Source organism: Melanotaenia boesemani, chromosome 10 (assembly GCF_017639745.1).
Source record: "Melanotaenia boesemani isolate fMelBoe1 chromosome 10, fMelBoe1.pri, whole genome shotgun sequence".
Taxonomy (NCBI): domain Eukaryota; kingdom Metazoa; phylum Chordata; class Actinopteri; order Atheriniformes; family Melanotaeniidae; genus Melanotaenia; species Melanotaenia boesemani.
In genome coordinates this window covers 2,116,087-2,130,759 of record NC_055691.1, presented here as the reverse complement: position 1 = coordinate 2,130,759, position 14,673 = coordinate 2,116,087, and the positions used below count along the sequence as shown (strand labels likewise).

The 14,673-nt window shown below is 38.8% G+C and overlaps 1 long non-coding RNA gene across 1 annotated transcript; it reads right to left on the bottom strand.

Moving 5' to 3' along the window:
- Positions 1 to 267: 267 nt before the first annotated feature.
- LOC121647113 lies at positions 268 to 10,648 on the bottom strand. Its single transcript, XR_006011783.1, has 3 exons — positions 10,537 to 10,648; positions 6,392 to 6,400; positions 268 to 281 (listed from the first exon to the last, which is right to left on the bottom strand). It is a non-coding gene; the product is annotated as an uncharacterized LOC121647113 (long non-coding RNA).
- Positions 10,649 to 14,673: the final 4,025 nt, after the last annotated feature.

The following is a 14,673-nucleotide window of genomic DNA, read 5'->3' as shown; positions in this document are numbered from 1 at the left end:
TCGATTTTGCCTGAAAACATTTAGTTTTCAGTCCATCAAACTACAATAATACATTTATGTGTGTCTGTATCTTTGTGTTTGTGTGTATCAGAGTGTGCTCAGAGCAGGAAGCCCAGTTCTCCAGACTCTCCTGGTAGAGGTTCAGTCAGCAGTCTGGAGAAAGAAAGTCCTGAACCAGGAGAGGCCAGCGAGGACGAGTTGCTGCACTACCAGAACTACCTCCCCCACAGCTGCTGCCACAGGGTAAATACTCGTTTCGGTTCAATTCAACTTTATTTATACTGCACCGATTTACAATAAAATCACCTCAGAGCACTTTGAAAGACACAGTCCAATTCATTATGATCCAGTTATAACAAATCTATTAAATCATCCATGTTTCAAGTTCTATTCTATTCTATTCTATTCTATTCTATTCTATTCTATTCTACAGTCATTTAGCAGACGCTTTTATCCAAAGTGACTTACATTTGAGAGAAAGAACAACACAAGCAAGAATTCAAACAAGATGGACGTCATCATTTAGTTGTAGTCAGGCTGCTGGGAGTCCAGGTGGACCAGGTGCTGTCATGTAGGGCTAGAGGCAGGGCTTTTTTTGTTTGTTTGTTTTTTGTCCTTTGTTCAAATACAAGATCATAGTTTCATCACATAATATCATCTTGGGCATAAGTGTACGCAGCTTATTCAGAGCTGAGTTGAGCCAAAGAGCTGGACAAATCTTTCTAACTCATACCGACGGCTAGAAGAGTTAAGCTAAGTGTTAAACAGCTGAGTCTTTAGCTTGCTCTTAAAAGTGGATGAGGACTCTGTGGATCGGATGGAGTTTGGTAGATTGTTCCACCACTGGGGAACAACAGAGGAAAAGAGTCTAGCTACGGATTTTGTGCCACATTGTGGTGGGAGAACTAGGCAATTTATACTAACTCTTCATATAAACCAATTCATGAAAATAATTACCTAACTAAAGAAACCAACAGATTAGATCAAATCTTCTTTTTGATTCCGTCCTCCATCCTGCCCAGATAGCAAAACATGTTTGACCAAAACATCTGCATTTTGGTTTGGCCCATATTTGCCCTTGACTGCCGGTGTTGACACTATGTGGCTACCAAACCTCGGCCACATCCAAAATGTTCTCCTGGCCCATTTTTGGTGTCGACACTATTAGAGCTTGGCTGCCAACACTCAGCCACATAATCACACCGATCTGCATGTGTGGTCCTGGGTGGGCAATCCATGTCTGCCCACCCAGCACAAGTCAGTTGAAAAGACCTTTATATAAAAAAGTTTCTTCACTGTTTATACCTCTATTCCAATGCAGGGTGGCAGAACCTATACTGAAACAGCTGCAGTTCCATCACAGAAAGACAAGAGAATTTTAAAACCTCCAACAACTCAGAGAGAATCCACATGTGACTAGAACACATGTGTACAAGATCCCAACCAGCCAATGTCTAACAATGAGACAACCGTGCTAACCACTACACCACCATGCAGCCTGGTGAGGACATGTTTTTCACAACTTTTCTTTCTTTCTTTCTTTCTTTCTTTCTTTCTTTTATTTATCAAATCAATGATCAACTTTATTTAAGTCGAGTTGTATGTGGGTTCATAATGAAGAGTTACTGTGGTACCTTCAGCTGACAGTATTCAAGGCACATTGGTCAGATTTTGCCCCAAGGTCATTAACTGTCCCTAACTCAGGTTAACTTGGTCTGAAACCAGTCTGTGTCAGATGTGTAAACACAGTCCAAATTTAATTTTTTTGGGATATACAAAGGTTTCAATGGACTGACCTGACTTAGCCATAAAAACAACATCCATGGACGTTTAGTGTTTGGTGGGGGTAATGTTATTCTGGTCCATATTTGGTGCTGAAGCAATGTGAAACTCACCTCACCAGCTGATGTGAGGCACATTTGAAATGTTCTCTCTGCCCATATTTGACTTTGACTTACAGTGTTCTCACACTTATGTGTCAGGACGTACAAGAAATTGTTCTTTTGGACCACATTGGTCTAAATTTGCAGAGTGGACTTGGGGCAAATTTGGCATCCAAAACTCTGTCGCACATTTAACTGACCTGGTCCATCCCGGAGAGTGGACATGTTTGGGTTGGATCCCTCATGGCTCAGTTCAAAGTTCAAGGAGTCTATATTATCCCTGTAGGGCAGCCAATCAATTAGTGCAACAATCACACAGAAACAACAATAAATACCAAAAAATAGAGATACTTGTTCAGCATAGCAATGGCAGCAGGGACAAAAGTTACAGAACTGACGAATGTTGTGTGGGCCAGAGGTGGACCAGATGTCAGTTGTTAGCCTTGCTTGGATTATGGCAAGTCTCCTGTGGCCCACATGTGGTCCAGATGTCAGTTATTGGCCTGGACATGGATTACCGCAAGTTTTTTTTGGGCGCAAAGTGGTCCTAATACGGGAGGCCTTTTTTAAGACAATGTCCTTGTGCAGTCCCCATGTGGTGGTCATGTGTCTGAGCTTTGGCAACCACACTTGCATAATGTCAATGGCGTAAGTCATGCCAAATAGTGGCCAAAAGAACATTTCAGATGTGGGCCACATCAGGTGGTTATGTGGCTGGGTTTCGGCGGCCACACTCACATAGCGTCAACGTTGTCAGTCAAGGCTTAATAACAATGTGGGCTTAATAACATTTTGGCCCCTTTCTGGGCCACATGTGGTGGTGATGTGGCTAAGTTTCAGCAGCCACAGTGTCAGCACCATCAGTCGAGGCAAAATATGGGTTAAACTAAAACAGCAGATGTGTGCCCAGTGGGCCAAACATTTTTGCCATCAGGGTCTCTTGATTACTCTTTTTTATTTTTCTAGTTTTGTGTCCTTATTTTTGATTACTTTGTCAAAATAAGCATTTAAAGAAAAAGGCAGTGCAAAAATAATGTGGGTGATTGTTAGTAAACCTTATGGTGATCTGTCATTGCAATGCTTAGATGTAGCCAGTGAATCCTCAATACCTCCAACGGTTCCTTAAAACAACATGCACTTCCAGGCCAGCTCCCCACATCTGGACCACTTATGGCTAATTGCCATAACCAAAATCTACGCTGGTTAATGATGTCTGATCCACATATCGCACAACACACTTGCCGTAACCTATGTCTATGCCATCTAATTACATCTGGACTACAAGTGGGCCACAACACACTTCCCAGTGCCATAACCAAGCCAAAAGTGCCAACAGTAGTTCAGATTTGGAGACAGTGGAGAGGAAAACCTTTATCAGGTCCAGAACTAGGAAGGACGGTCATCTACCTGGACTGGTTGGGGATGGAGAGGACAAGAAAGACAGGTCAACAAGCAACATAACTCTAAGCCAGGGACACCTGCTGAGAAAGAAAAGAAACAAATTAATGACAACAATTATGTCAGATATTTATACATAAAGAGTAAAGAGAGCAGAGAGGAGCCCAGTGCATCATGGGATGTCCCCCAGCAGCTTCTGTTTATCCATCCCTTTAGTTCTATAACAGCAGAACTAAAGGAATGGATAAGGGTCACCAACCAGGAAGAGAAGTTTGAAGCCTGATCTTAAATGCAGAGAGGGTGTCTGCTTCCTGAAGCCAAACTGCTAGCTGGTTCCACAGAGAGGGGTCTGAAAACTGAAGGTTCTGCCTCCCTGAGATCTTTAAGATCCAAGGTTGCTCGGTTTTATATGTGAGGAGAAAATTATTAAATTGTATTCTGGAAGGGAATAATTACACATTTCAAGAAGTGGGAAATTGAAAAGGTGCACATTCTGCATCTGGTAGATCTGGGTGTGTATAACTCTGGTGCTGGAAGCTTGCTGCTGTTCCTCTATGATCAGTGCCTCTGCTGTCCTGCTGTCCAGCCCTCTAGACAGTGTATAGATAGGGCTGCATGCACGTTGTGTGTACATCCCATGCAGAGTTTTATCATCTTGTGATGATTTTTCCAGCTGCTTCTCCTCCAGGTTCCTTTGCCTGAGTGGAAGGGTAGCTCTGCTCGCAAGTCACCTGTCTCCGGCAAAGATGAGTTCTTATGCAAGATCTTTACCACCTACATTATGCCATTAATGGGGCCATTATTGTATTGTATTATATTATATTATATTATATTATATTATATTATATTATATTATATTATATTATATTAATATATATTATATTATATTATATTATATTATATTATATTATATTATATTATATTATATTATATTATATTATATTATATTATATTATATGCATCTACTTCTCCCTGGAGATTTATTTGTTTATTTGTATCAAAGATTCCCATTAGTATTCCTGGGCCCGCGTATAAAGCAATAATACAAGAAATTACCTTCAAAGAAATTTGTAATGATATGATTTAAAACCCACAATTCAAAAGCCTCCAACCCACCCCATACTCCTATCACCCCACTCCAGAGGTGTATAATATACTTTGAAAAAGTTGACCTTACCTTACCTCACCTTACCTTACCTCACCTTACCTTACCTAACCTTACATTACCTTACCTAACCTCACATTACCTTACCTTACCTTACCTTACCTTACCTTACCTTACCTTACCTTACCTCACATTACCTTACCTTACCTTACCTTACCTTACCTCACATTACCTTACCTTACCTCACCTCACCTCACCTCACCTCACCTCACCTCACCTCACCTCACCTCACCTAACCTAACCTAACCTAACCTAACCTAACCTAACCTAACCTAACCTAACCTAACCTTACCTTACCTTACCTTACCTTACCTTACCTTACCTTACCTTACCTTACCTTACCTTACCTTACCTTACCTTACCTTACCTTACCTAACCTAACCTAACCTAACCTAACCTAACCTAACCTAACCTAGCCTTGCCTTGCCTTGCCTTGCCTTGCCTTGCCTTGCCTTGCCTTACTTTACCTAACCTAACCTTACCTTACTTTACCTAACCTTACCTTGCCTAACCTTGCCTAACCTTACCTAACCTAACCTAACCTTACCTTACCTTGCCTAGCCTAACCTTACCTTACTTTACTTTACTTTACCTAACCTTACCTTACCTTACCTTACCGTGCCTAACCTAACCTAACCTAGCCTAACCTTACCTTATCTTACCTTACCTTACCTTACCTTACCTTACCTAACCTTATCTTACCTTACTTAACTTTACTTTACTTAACCTAACCTAACCTAACCTTACCTTACCTTACCTTACCTTACCTTACCTTACCTTACCGTACCTTACCTAACCTTATCTTACCTTACCTTACTTTACTTTATTTTACCTAACCTTACCTAACCTCACCTTACCTTACCTTACCTTACCTAACCTAACCTTACCTTATCTTACCTTACCTTACCTTACCTTACCTTACCTTACCTAACCTTATCTTACCTTACTTTACTTTACTTTACCTAACCTTACCTTACCTTACCTTATCTTACCTTACTTTACTTTACTTTACTTTACCTAACCTTACCTTACCTTACCTTACCTTACCTTACCTTACCTAACCTTATCTTACCTTACCTTACCTTACCTTACTTTACTTTACTTTACTTTACCTAACCTTACCTTACCTTACCTTACCTTACCTTACCTTACCTTACCTTACCTTACCTTACCTTACCTTACCTTACCTTACCTTACCTAACCTTATCTTACCTTACCTTACCTTACCTTACCTTACTTTACTTTACTTTACTTTACTTTACTTTACTTTACTTTACTTTACTTTACTTTACCTAACCTTACCTTACCTTACCTTACCTTACCTTACCTTACCTTACCTTACCTTACCTAACCTTACCTTACCTTACCTTACCTTACCTTACCTTACCTTACCTTACCTTACCTAACCTTATCTTACCTTACTTTACTTTACTTTACTTTACTTTACCTAACCTCACCTTACCTTACCTTACCTTACCTTACCTTTCCTTACCTTACCTTACCTTACCTAACCTTATCTTACCTTACCTTACTTTACTTTACTTTACTTTACTTTACTTTACTTTACCTTACCTTACTTAACCTTATCTTACCTTACCTTACCTAACCTTATCTTACCTTACTTTACTTTACTTTACTTTACTTTACTTTACCTAACCTTACCTTACCTTACCTTACCATGTTTATTTCTTCATCCATCCTCAAAGTTCAGTGTGTCATCAGAGAATATGAACTTCCACCAAAGAATAAAAGTGTTGTTCAATGACTTACATGTTTAATTTGTGAGTCTGTGAGTTTTTCATTCATCATTTTACCAATGTTGAGCAAAGCAGCCATGCAGAGGAAGGTTCTTACTCTCTTTACAGGGAAGCCTAAGTTTCCCTGTAAAGGTGTTTTAGCTGCGTGACAGAACAGAGCTGGAAAGGCTGGAAGGCAGGAAAGAGACCAGCTCCTTCTCTGCTGCATTGTTGCTCTGTGTTTACATCTCACACTGTTTCTTTTTTGTTCCTGGTTGTTTCTCTGTGTAAATGTGCAAAAAATGTGTTCAGTAACCAGGACATGAACATTTATGTAGCATGGAAAAAACTGACACAAAAATGCGTGTGTTCCACTGACATAAGGCTGCAGTGTTGAGTATGAAGAGGTAAAGATGGGAACTAATAACGGCTGACTGCAGAATATTTGGATTAGCTTCTTTTTTGTTGTTGTTGTTTTTTTCAGACGAAGCAGTGGCAGTGTGAACAGGCAGAGGATCTGTGATTCTCAGGTAGACGCCAGATGACTCAAAAAGAAGAACATGTGAGCAATCATTACATTTCACTGGAGAGAGCAACAAATACTCTGAACAACAACAGAGACACAGTAAATTAGCTGGCAGGTGATTTCAGAGGCAGATTATAAACATATAGTTTGCTAATGAGGAGTTTAGGAGAAAAGAACAGACAATGTGAGTTGTTTTCTGTTCTTTTAAACCTATGGTATGTTGCTACGGGTGTATTTACACTCAGTCATGACATTTTGAGGGTGGAGGGTGGAACATGCAGTTGGCTTGTTTTCTTTAGATTGTTTTGTAGAAAGTTGTGGAAAATGTCGCAGAGAGACTATTATAGTTTTATAGCGTACCCTGCCTCTCACCCGTAGATAGGCCCCAGCCCCCCCACGACCCTTCGCTGTAATAAGTAGGTATAGCAAAATGGATGGATGTTTGTCTTTATAGGAGAAATATTTTGATATTCTGGTGGTGGTGGTTTTAATGATTTCAGGCCAAATCAAAATGTATTTTTATTTAATTAAAAAATTAAATATATGATATGTCAAATGAAGTAAAAAAAAAAAAAACATATTAACATTATATTTATAACATTAAAATACCAGCTTTTTTTAAAAATGTTAATATATATCTTAAAATGCACATACATTTGTATACATTTCATTAGATAATCTTTGCATATTATTTAAAATTTAAAAGGAAAAATTGTTTATGTTTCCTTTATAAAAACTATATAAGGCATGTAGTCATGTAATCTTCAAGATGAAGGAAATAGGGAAAAATGGCTCAGTGTTAGGTTAAAAAAAAACTCTCAACAATAATAATAATCATGATAGAAAATGTTATTGGTATAAAAAAAAAATACTGTAGATTGAGGGTGTCCAGCTCCGGTCGTCGAGGGCCTCAATCCTTCAGGTTTGACCCACCTGATTCAAATGAAATTTTTCTCCTCAACAGCTTTTGTCAAGTTCTGCCCAAAGATGTTGACCAGTCAGTCTGATTCAGCTGTGCCGCAGATACATCATCTAAAAGAAGTGTTAAAGAAAATAGAAAGCAGAAATGTGCAATATTTAACATGAAAGTGGGTTTGTTTAAAAAAGAAAATCATACCACCAATGATAAGAAAACAATCACTAAAAGAAATAATAATATCGTAATAATAGATAATAACCACTTTATTTATTTTATTAACAGATCAAACTTGTGTTTAAATCTGGATTCTGATGTCTTTCTTCCAGGTCTTTCCAGAAACAGAACTCCAGACGGAAACTTCTGGGCTTGAAGTTTGGAGACATTTCCATCATAAACATCTTCATTACCGTCACTTTGTTTCTCATTAAATTAAACCCTGATGTGTTCCTGACTCCAGATTCACACATGGACAGTTATTGTGTTTTTAAGGCACCATAATTGTGATTTAGTTCTGATTTTAGATAACTGGCTGCACACCCTGCCAATGGGACGGACCAGCAACTCTGCTTTAAGAAAAGCTGTTTTATTCATGGATTCACAGAAGCCCGTTTCAGTGAATTTGCTGTTAAGGAAGTGTGGCAGCAGCCGGCAGCTCCTTATCACACACATCTTCATCATTATCTGTTAGCCGCTGTGTACAGAAGCACATTCTGGTTGTGTGTTCAAGACTCTGAGCATTGTTTTATGAGTCTCTGTGAACGACACGGTTCGGGTCACTCAGGAAGTCATGCAGCCAATTTCCTGACATGAAAAATCAGAAGCTCTGAATAAAAAAGTATGTGATAATAGACAAGAGGATCATACTTTTTCCACAATGATTTATTTTCACTAGTTTCTTCATTCAAGTATTGTTGGTAGATGATGACTTGATATAGTTTGAGCTTCATACTTTCAACAGTTTGTTTCTAGTCTCCACTTCAGAAGAATCGGCAGCATTTTGGTCATAAAAGCCAATGAAAGCTGACCTGTTTTCATTTAAGATCAGATTCTGTACTTTTTTGTTAGATGTTAATTCCCAAAGGAGATTAAGCTGGACGGTGAAGTGAGACTGTCAGGGCTCACATCTCCATTTACGACTGCTAATTCTTTATTACCACACATTCAACTCTCATCCGTGTTTTAATCAGAGGATCAAATTGTCAACAAAAACCTCACTAACACTTGTGTCAGAGACTAAAGCACCACCTGGTGGGAATCAGAAAACATTACTTTGGTACTACAGACTGTGAAAGAGCACTCTGTACTGATACCATCCATCCTTTATACTGGATCAGGCTAAAGCTGATCGTATAAACCAAGGATGTCAAACGTATTTTAGTTATGTTCCACATTCACAAAATCTGATCTCCAGTGGGTTTGACCAGTAAAATAACAGTATAATAACCTCTAAATAATGAAAACAACCCTTTTTTTCCCTTCTTCAAATAAACAATATGGTAAAAAAGATGATGTATAAACCCATGTCTAGGGTCTAATATGACTCTCACTCCCAAATGTGGCAATAAAGAGGATTGCCCAGAAACTAGAAACAGAAAATATGAATTAATACCGTACACTACCAGTAGCTCAAAAAATATTTTTTACTGTGTAGATTTTTTGTTGTCTTTCCATGCACGCTGTCTCCTCTCTGCAGCAGCACAAGGTACCGAGTTTTTTCTTCTTCTGTGCTTCCCGGCAGCACGCAGAAAACATTTAATTAATTAAATAAATCTGGGCTTTTACTTTGTAACTTAAAATAAAACTATAAAATTATAAGCATTTTTAACTTTATGCAAAAGACATTTTTCAACATGAACCTATAAAAATAATATAACACTTTTTGATCATGTAGTGAAACACATTGAACCAATCTGCTTTGTTTTGTACTAAAATAAAATGAATACCATTGTAAACAAAATCAAATGGTCTGCACTTATAAAGCGCTTTAATCCGAAGTGCTTTACATCACATTCACACACTGATGGCGGAAGAGGCCATGCAAGGTGCTCAGCTACGAGCGTTCAGTTCAGTGTCTTCTTCTCAGGGACACCTCGACATGAGCTCAACAGACCGAGATCGAACCGGCAACCCTTGGACTGCAGGACAACCACTCTACCACTGAGCCCCTGATGGTTTTGGTAACTTGTCTGTCTGTTGACATCATTTCCAAAAGAAATAGTTTTTAAAAATAAGTCAGACATTACAATCAAACAGTTACTCAGTCTTTTCATCAAATTTCTTACTCTAACTGGAATCAATTCAAAGTTCCTGTATAATCCATTTAAAACCTGTCGTATAATTTTGATTAAAATAAAAATAAAAAAAATAAAAAACTTAGATTGTACAAAACATGTTTTTAGGAGAGGAAAAGCAAAAAGAGCATTCTCAAAATACCCATTCACAACAGTTTTGGAAAGAAATAAATAAGCTTGGCCCAACAAGAAACAAGTTCATCCGTTTTGAAATAGCCACAGAAAGTGGGGCGTCTACATTCAAGAAAAATATTGCTCAGGTAGGAAAAAGATTGCAGCAACTTGTACATTTGTTCTAGTTCCCATCCGTTTAATCATCAATCTTTAGTTTAAATCTGTAAATTAAAATATTTCCTTGAAGATGAAGTTTTCAGAAGAGGTGCAGAACGCAGCTGGATAAACCAAACCACTTAGAGCTGTTAGCATGGATGAACTGTCTAATGAGGTTCTTAAATACCCCAACACCACGCACACTTTATTTCAATACTGCGTTAAGAGTGAATTCGTTCCTTCCATGTGGTATAAATCAATTATCAAACCTATCCCAAAGTCTTCTCAGGCTGACCCAAGAATACCTCTGAAATACAAGGACAAGGCAGGTTTACTTGTATAGCACACTTCATGTACAAGACAATTCAAAGAGTTTTACATAAAACATTAAAAACGTTACAGCGAGGTGCAGGAACAATAACAAGTGCATTAAAAAAGAAATAAAAGTCATTAAAAACAGAAAGAAAAAAGCTAAGATAAAATAGATAAAATGTAAGAAATAACGTTCTAGTGTAAGGAATTAACCGTTCTTTTTAAACAGGCAGCAAACAGAAACGTTTTTAACCCTGATTTTTGCTGAGTCTGCTGAGAGTTTCAGTAGCTTGTGAGGAGCATAAAAGCTGACTCAGGGAACAGAAAGTAGACCTGACCCTGAGGACCCGAGGCATCTGGTTGGTTCAAAACAAACCAGAAGATCCTGAATGTATTTTGGTCCTAAACCATTCAGTGCTTTGTAAACTAACAGCAGGATTTTGAACTCAATTATATGACAGAGAGAAAGCCAGTGTAAAGATCTGAGGACTGGAGGTCTAGGATCTACTTTCCTGGTCTTAGTGAGGACTGGAGTTCTGGGATCTACTTTCCTGGTCTTAGTGAGGACTGGAGGTCTAGGATCTACTTTCCTGGTCTTAGTGAGGACTGGAGTTCTAGGATCTACTTTCCTGGTCTTAGTGAGGACTGGAGTTCCAGGATCTACTTTCCTGGTCTTAGTGAGGACTGGAGGTCTAGGATCTACTTTCCTGGTCTTAGTGAGGACTGGAGGTCTAGGATCTACTTTCCTGGTCTTAGTGAGGACTGGAGTTCCAGGATCTACTTTCCTGGTCTTAGTGAGGACTGGAGCAGCAGCGTTCTGGACTAACTGCAGGTGTCTGATGGACTTTTTAGGGAGACCTGTGAGGACAGCATTACAGTAGTCCACTCTACTAAAAATAAATACATGGACCGGTTTCTCTAAATCCTGCTGAGTCATCAGTCCTTTAATCCTCCAGAAGTTCTTTAAGTGATAACAGGCTGACTTCACAGCTGTTTTAATATAACTGCTAAAATCCAGGTCTGAGCCCAGGACTACTCCCAGATTTCTGACTTGGTTTTTAGTTTTGAACTTTGCTGTTTGAAGCTGAGAATTTTCTTTGGCTCCAAAAACTTATTTCAGTTTAGTCTTCATTTAACTGAAGGAAGTTCTGGTACATCCAGTCTTTAATTTGATCGATGCAGTTGGTCAGAGTTTGGATCGGACTGTAGTCTCCTGGTGAGATGGTAGATTTGTGTGTCATCAACATAACTTTTGGTAACATATTTAGTTGTTTTCCATAATGTGAGCGAGTGGCAGCATGTAGATGTTGAACAGCAGTGGTCCCAGGACGGAGCCTTGGGGAACTCCACAGGTTATTTTGGTTCACTCGGATTTATAGTTCCCTATAGACACAAAATACTACCTGTATTTTAGATAAGATTCAAACCAATTATTGCAGTACCAGAAAGTCCTACCCAATTTGTCAGCTGGTCTAGTAAGATGTCAAATGCAGCACTGAAATCTAGCAGCACCAAGACTGAAATGTTCCTGCTTCCTGTGCTCAGACGGATGTCATTAAAGACCTTAACTAGAGCATCTTAGTGCTGTGGTGGGGTCGAAAACCGGACTGGTCGACATCAGAACAGTTATTTACTGTCAGGAAGTTGTGTAGCTGCTGAAAGACAGTTTTTTCTATAATCTGACTAAGAAAGGAGAGGTTTGATATCGGCCTGTAGCTGCTCATGAGGTTTTTCTTTTTCAGTAGTGGCTTACTGACAGAGATGTGTTTACAATCTTTAAGATGTCTTAGGCCATGCATCCTGAAACATTCTTAAAAAAAAAAAAACAGTTGGCAGGGCATCAAGACAGCAAGTGGTGGTTTTCAGATGCCCAGTGACCTCATCCAGTTTTTAAGACTTATTGGAGAAAAGTGTTTGGTGGTGTTCACTTCTCAGAGTGGACATAGGGACATGTGTCCGGTCCCTGGCATGGAAGCACTGACTTTCTGACTGTTTTTTAGAATTTTGTTAGAGGCACGCATCAATTCAAGCTCTGCTTCTGGCTTACAAAACAGTAACCCAAACAGCTTCACTCCTTAATCCAGAGCTACACTCCCTCTCCACAGTGCTCCCACCCCAACATGGTGCAAAATTAGTAGCTAGTCTCTTTTCCTCTGTTGTTCCCACTGGTGGAACGATCTACCAAACTCTGTACGACCTACAAAGTCCTTATCTACTTATAAGAGCAAACTAAAGACTCAGCTGTCGAAGGAATATTTCCACACTTAGCTTAACTCTTCAGCTCTTTGGCTTAACTCAGCTCTAATTAAGCTGCGTGCACTCTATGACAGCACCTGTGTTCAAGTGGACTCACAGCAGTCTGACTACCACTTAATTATGACGTCTCCTCCTGTTTGATTTCTTGCTTGTGTTGTGTTGATCTCATAGTGAACCTGCAGCTTTGTTTTCCACCACCTGTGTTCAGCTTTTCCACATTCTGCTTTTTCAGCTCTTACCAGCGTGGCGTTTTTCATGGAGCTCTCTTTTTGGAAGTGATCACTTTCACCTCGGTGGGAGCAAAAACATCAGTAATGCTGTAATTTTATCACTGAAATCCACAAGCTCATCAGCTGAAGGCCGGGGGTGATGGAGAGAAAGCTGGTATAAATATTTGAGTGGTATTTTCACCAATGTACCATTTCTTGATAACCTCTGTTTGGGCTTTTTTGTTGACAACATCCCAAAGAAAACACAGGAATGATCAGACAGAGCAACATCCATCACCACAAGCTGGAAAATATAGAGGCATAAGTTTGTTAAGTACAGTTAATAAAGTTTTTTATGGTATTCTAAATAAGTGACTTAGTAAATATATTAAGACTAATGAAACACAGAGTGTGTATTGACCACATCTACTGTGATTGGAGCAAGGTTCCAGGAAAACAAAAGCACTTTTATTTGTTCTGTTAATTTATTATTATTATTAATATTATTATTATTATTTATTAAAGCTTTTTATTGGGCCAACAAAGATCTTTTGGACCATATGTTACTTTCTGTTGGTATTAATGGTCATTTTTACAAATCACAGCTCTGTACAGGCACCAGTGGCCTGTGTGCAGGTGAATGATCTGAGGACAGGCTGGTTTTCCCCTCCATTCGGAGTCAAACAGGGAGATGCTTTCTCCCCCACTTTTTTTGCTCTTTTTGTGAATAATGTGGCTCAAGAAATAAAGGGAGCAAATTTAAGTATAGACACTGATGACTTTAACCTCAGTATTTTAATATATGCGAATGATGTTTTGGTTAAGAAAGAACAATTTAAATTGCAAAAAATGTTGGGTATTATGAGAAAGTGTTGCAACAAATTGAGACTTTAGATTAATGTTGATAAAACACAAATAGTCCATTTTAGAAAACCATCTACTTCCCTGTAGTGCACAGGTACACCACTACAGCGGCGCTAGAGGGAGACATGGGCTTGGAGCCCTGTATGGTGAAGCAAAGGGCAGAAGTGATTGGATGATGGAATCGTCTCATCTGTTTACCAGAAGACAGACTTACTTGAATAATTTTTAACTGGGATAAAGCTTACAAGTATACATAATCAAAGTAGGTTCTGGAAATATTCTCTTTAGCAAAAGTACAGTATTTGTTTACGAATAATTTACAAGGTAAAATAACTCACCTCAGAGAGTCTGTTCACGGTCCAAACTAAAGAGCTACATTCACTATAAAAATGATTTCTCCACATGTTAAATGTAATTTAAAAAGAGCACGGAGGTCTTTATGTGCCCAGCTCAGAGGAGGGTTACTGCCGCTGCAGGTGGAGGTGGGGCGCTATAAAGGTGTCCCAGAAGAGGACAAGGTTTTCATTCTATTGTCCTTTATATCACGATGTCAGAACTGTTATGTTTGAGAAAATTCAATGTAAAAAGCTTGATTTGTTCTGGATGACTGATGGAGATGTAGAGTTGGTTATTTAAAAATGAAATGTATAGTTTCGTGAGATTCTTGGAAAAGGTTGGGAAACTTAGACAAAGGAATACATCCTGAACTAAAAGGACCTTGTTTTGTATTGGATGAGATTATACTTTGTATGTTGGTCTTCTTTTGGTTTTGAATGTCAATAGTGTCAGATAAGCCTGCATGGGCTGGGCACGCAAGTGTATGATACTTAAATAAATTCATTCA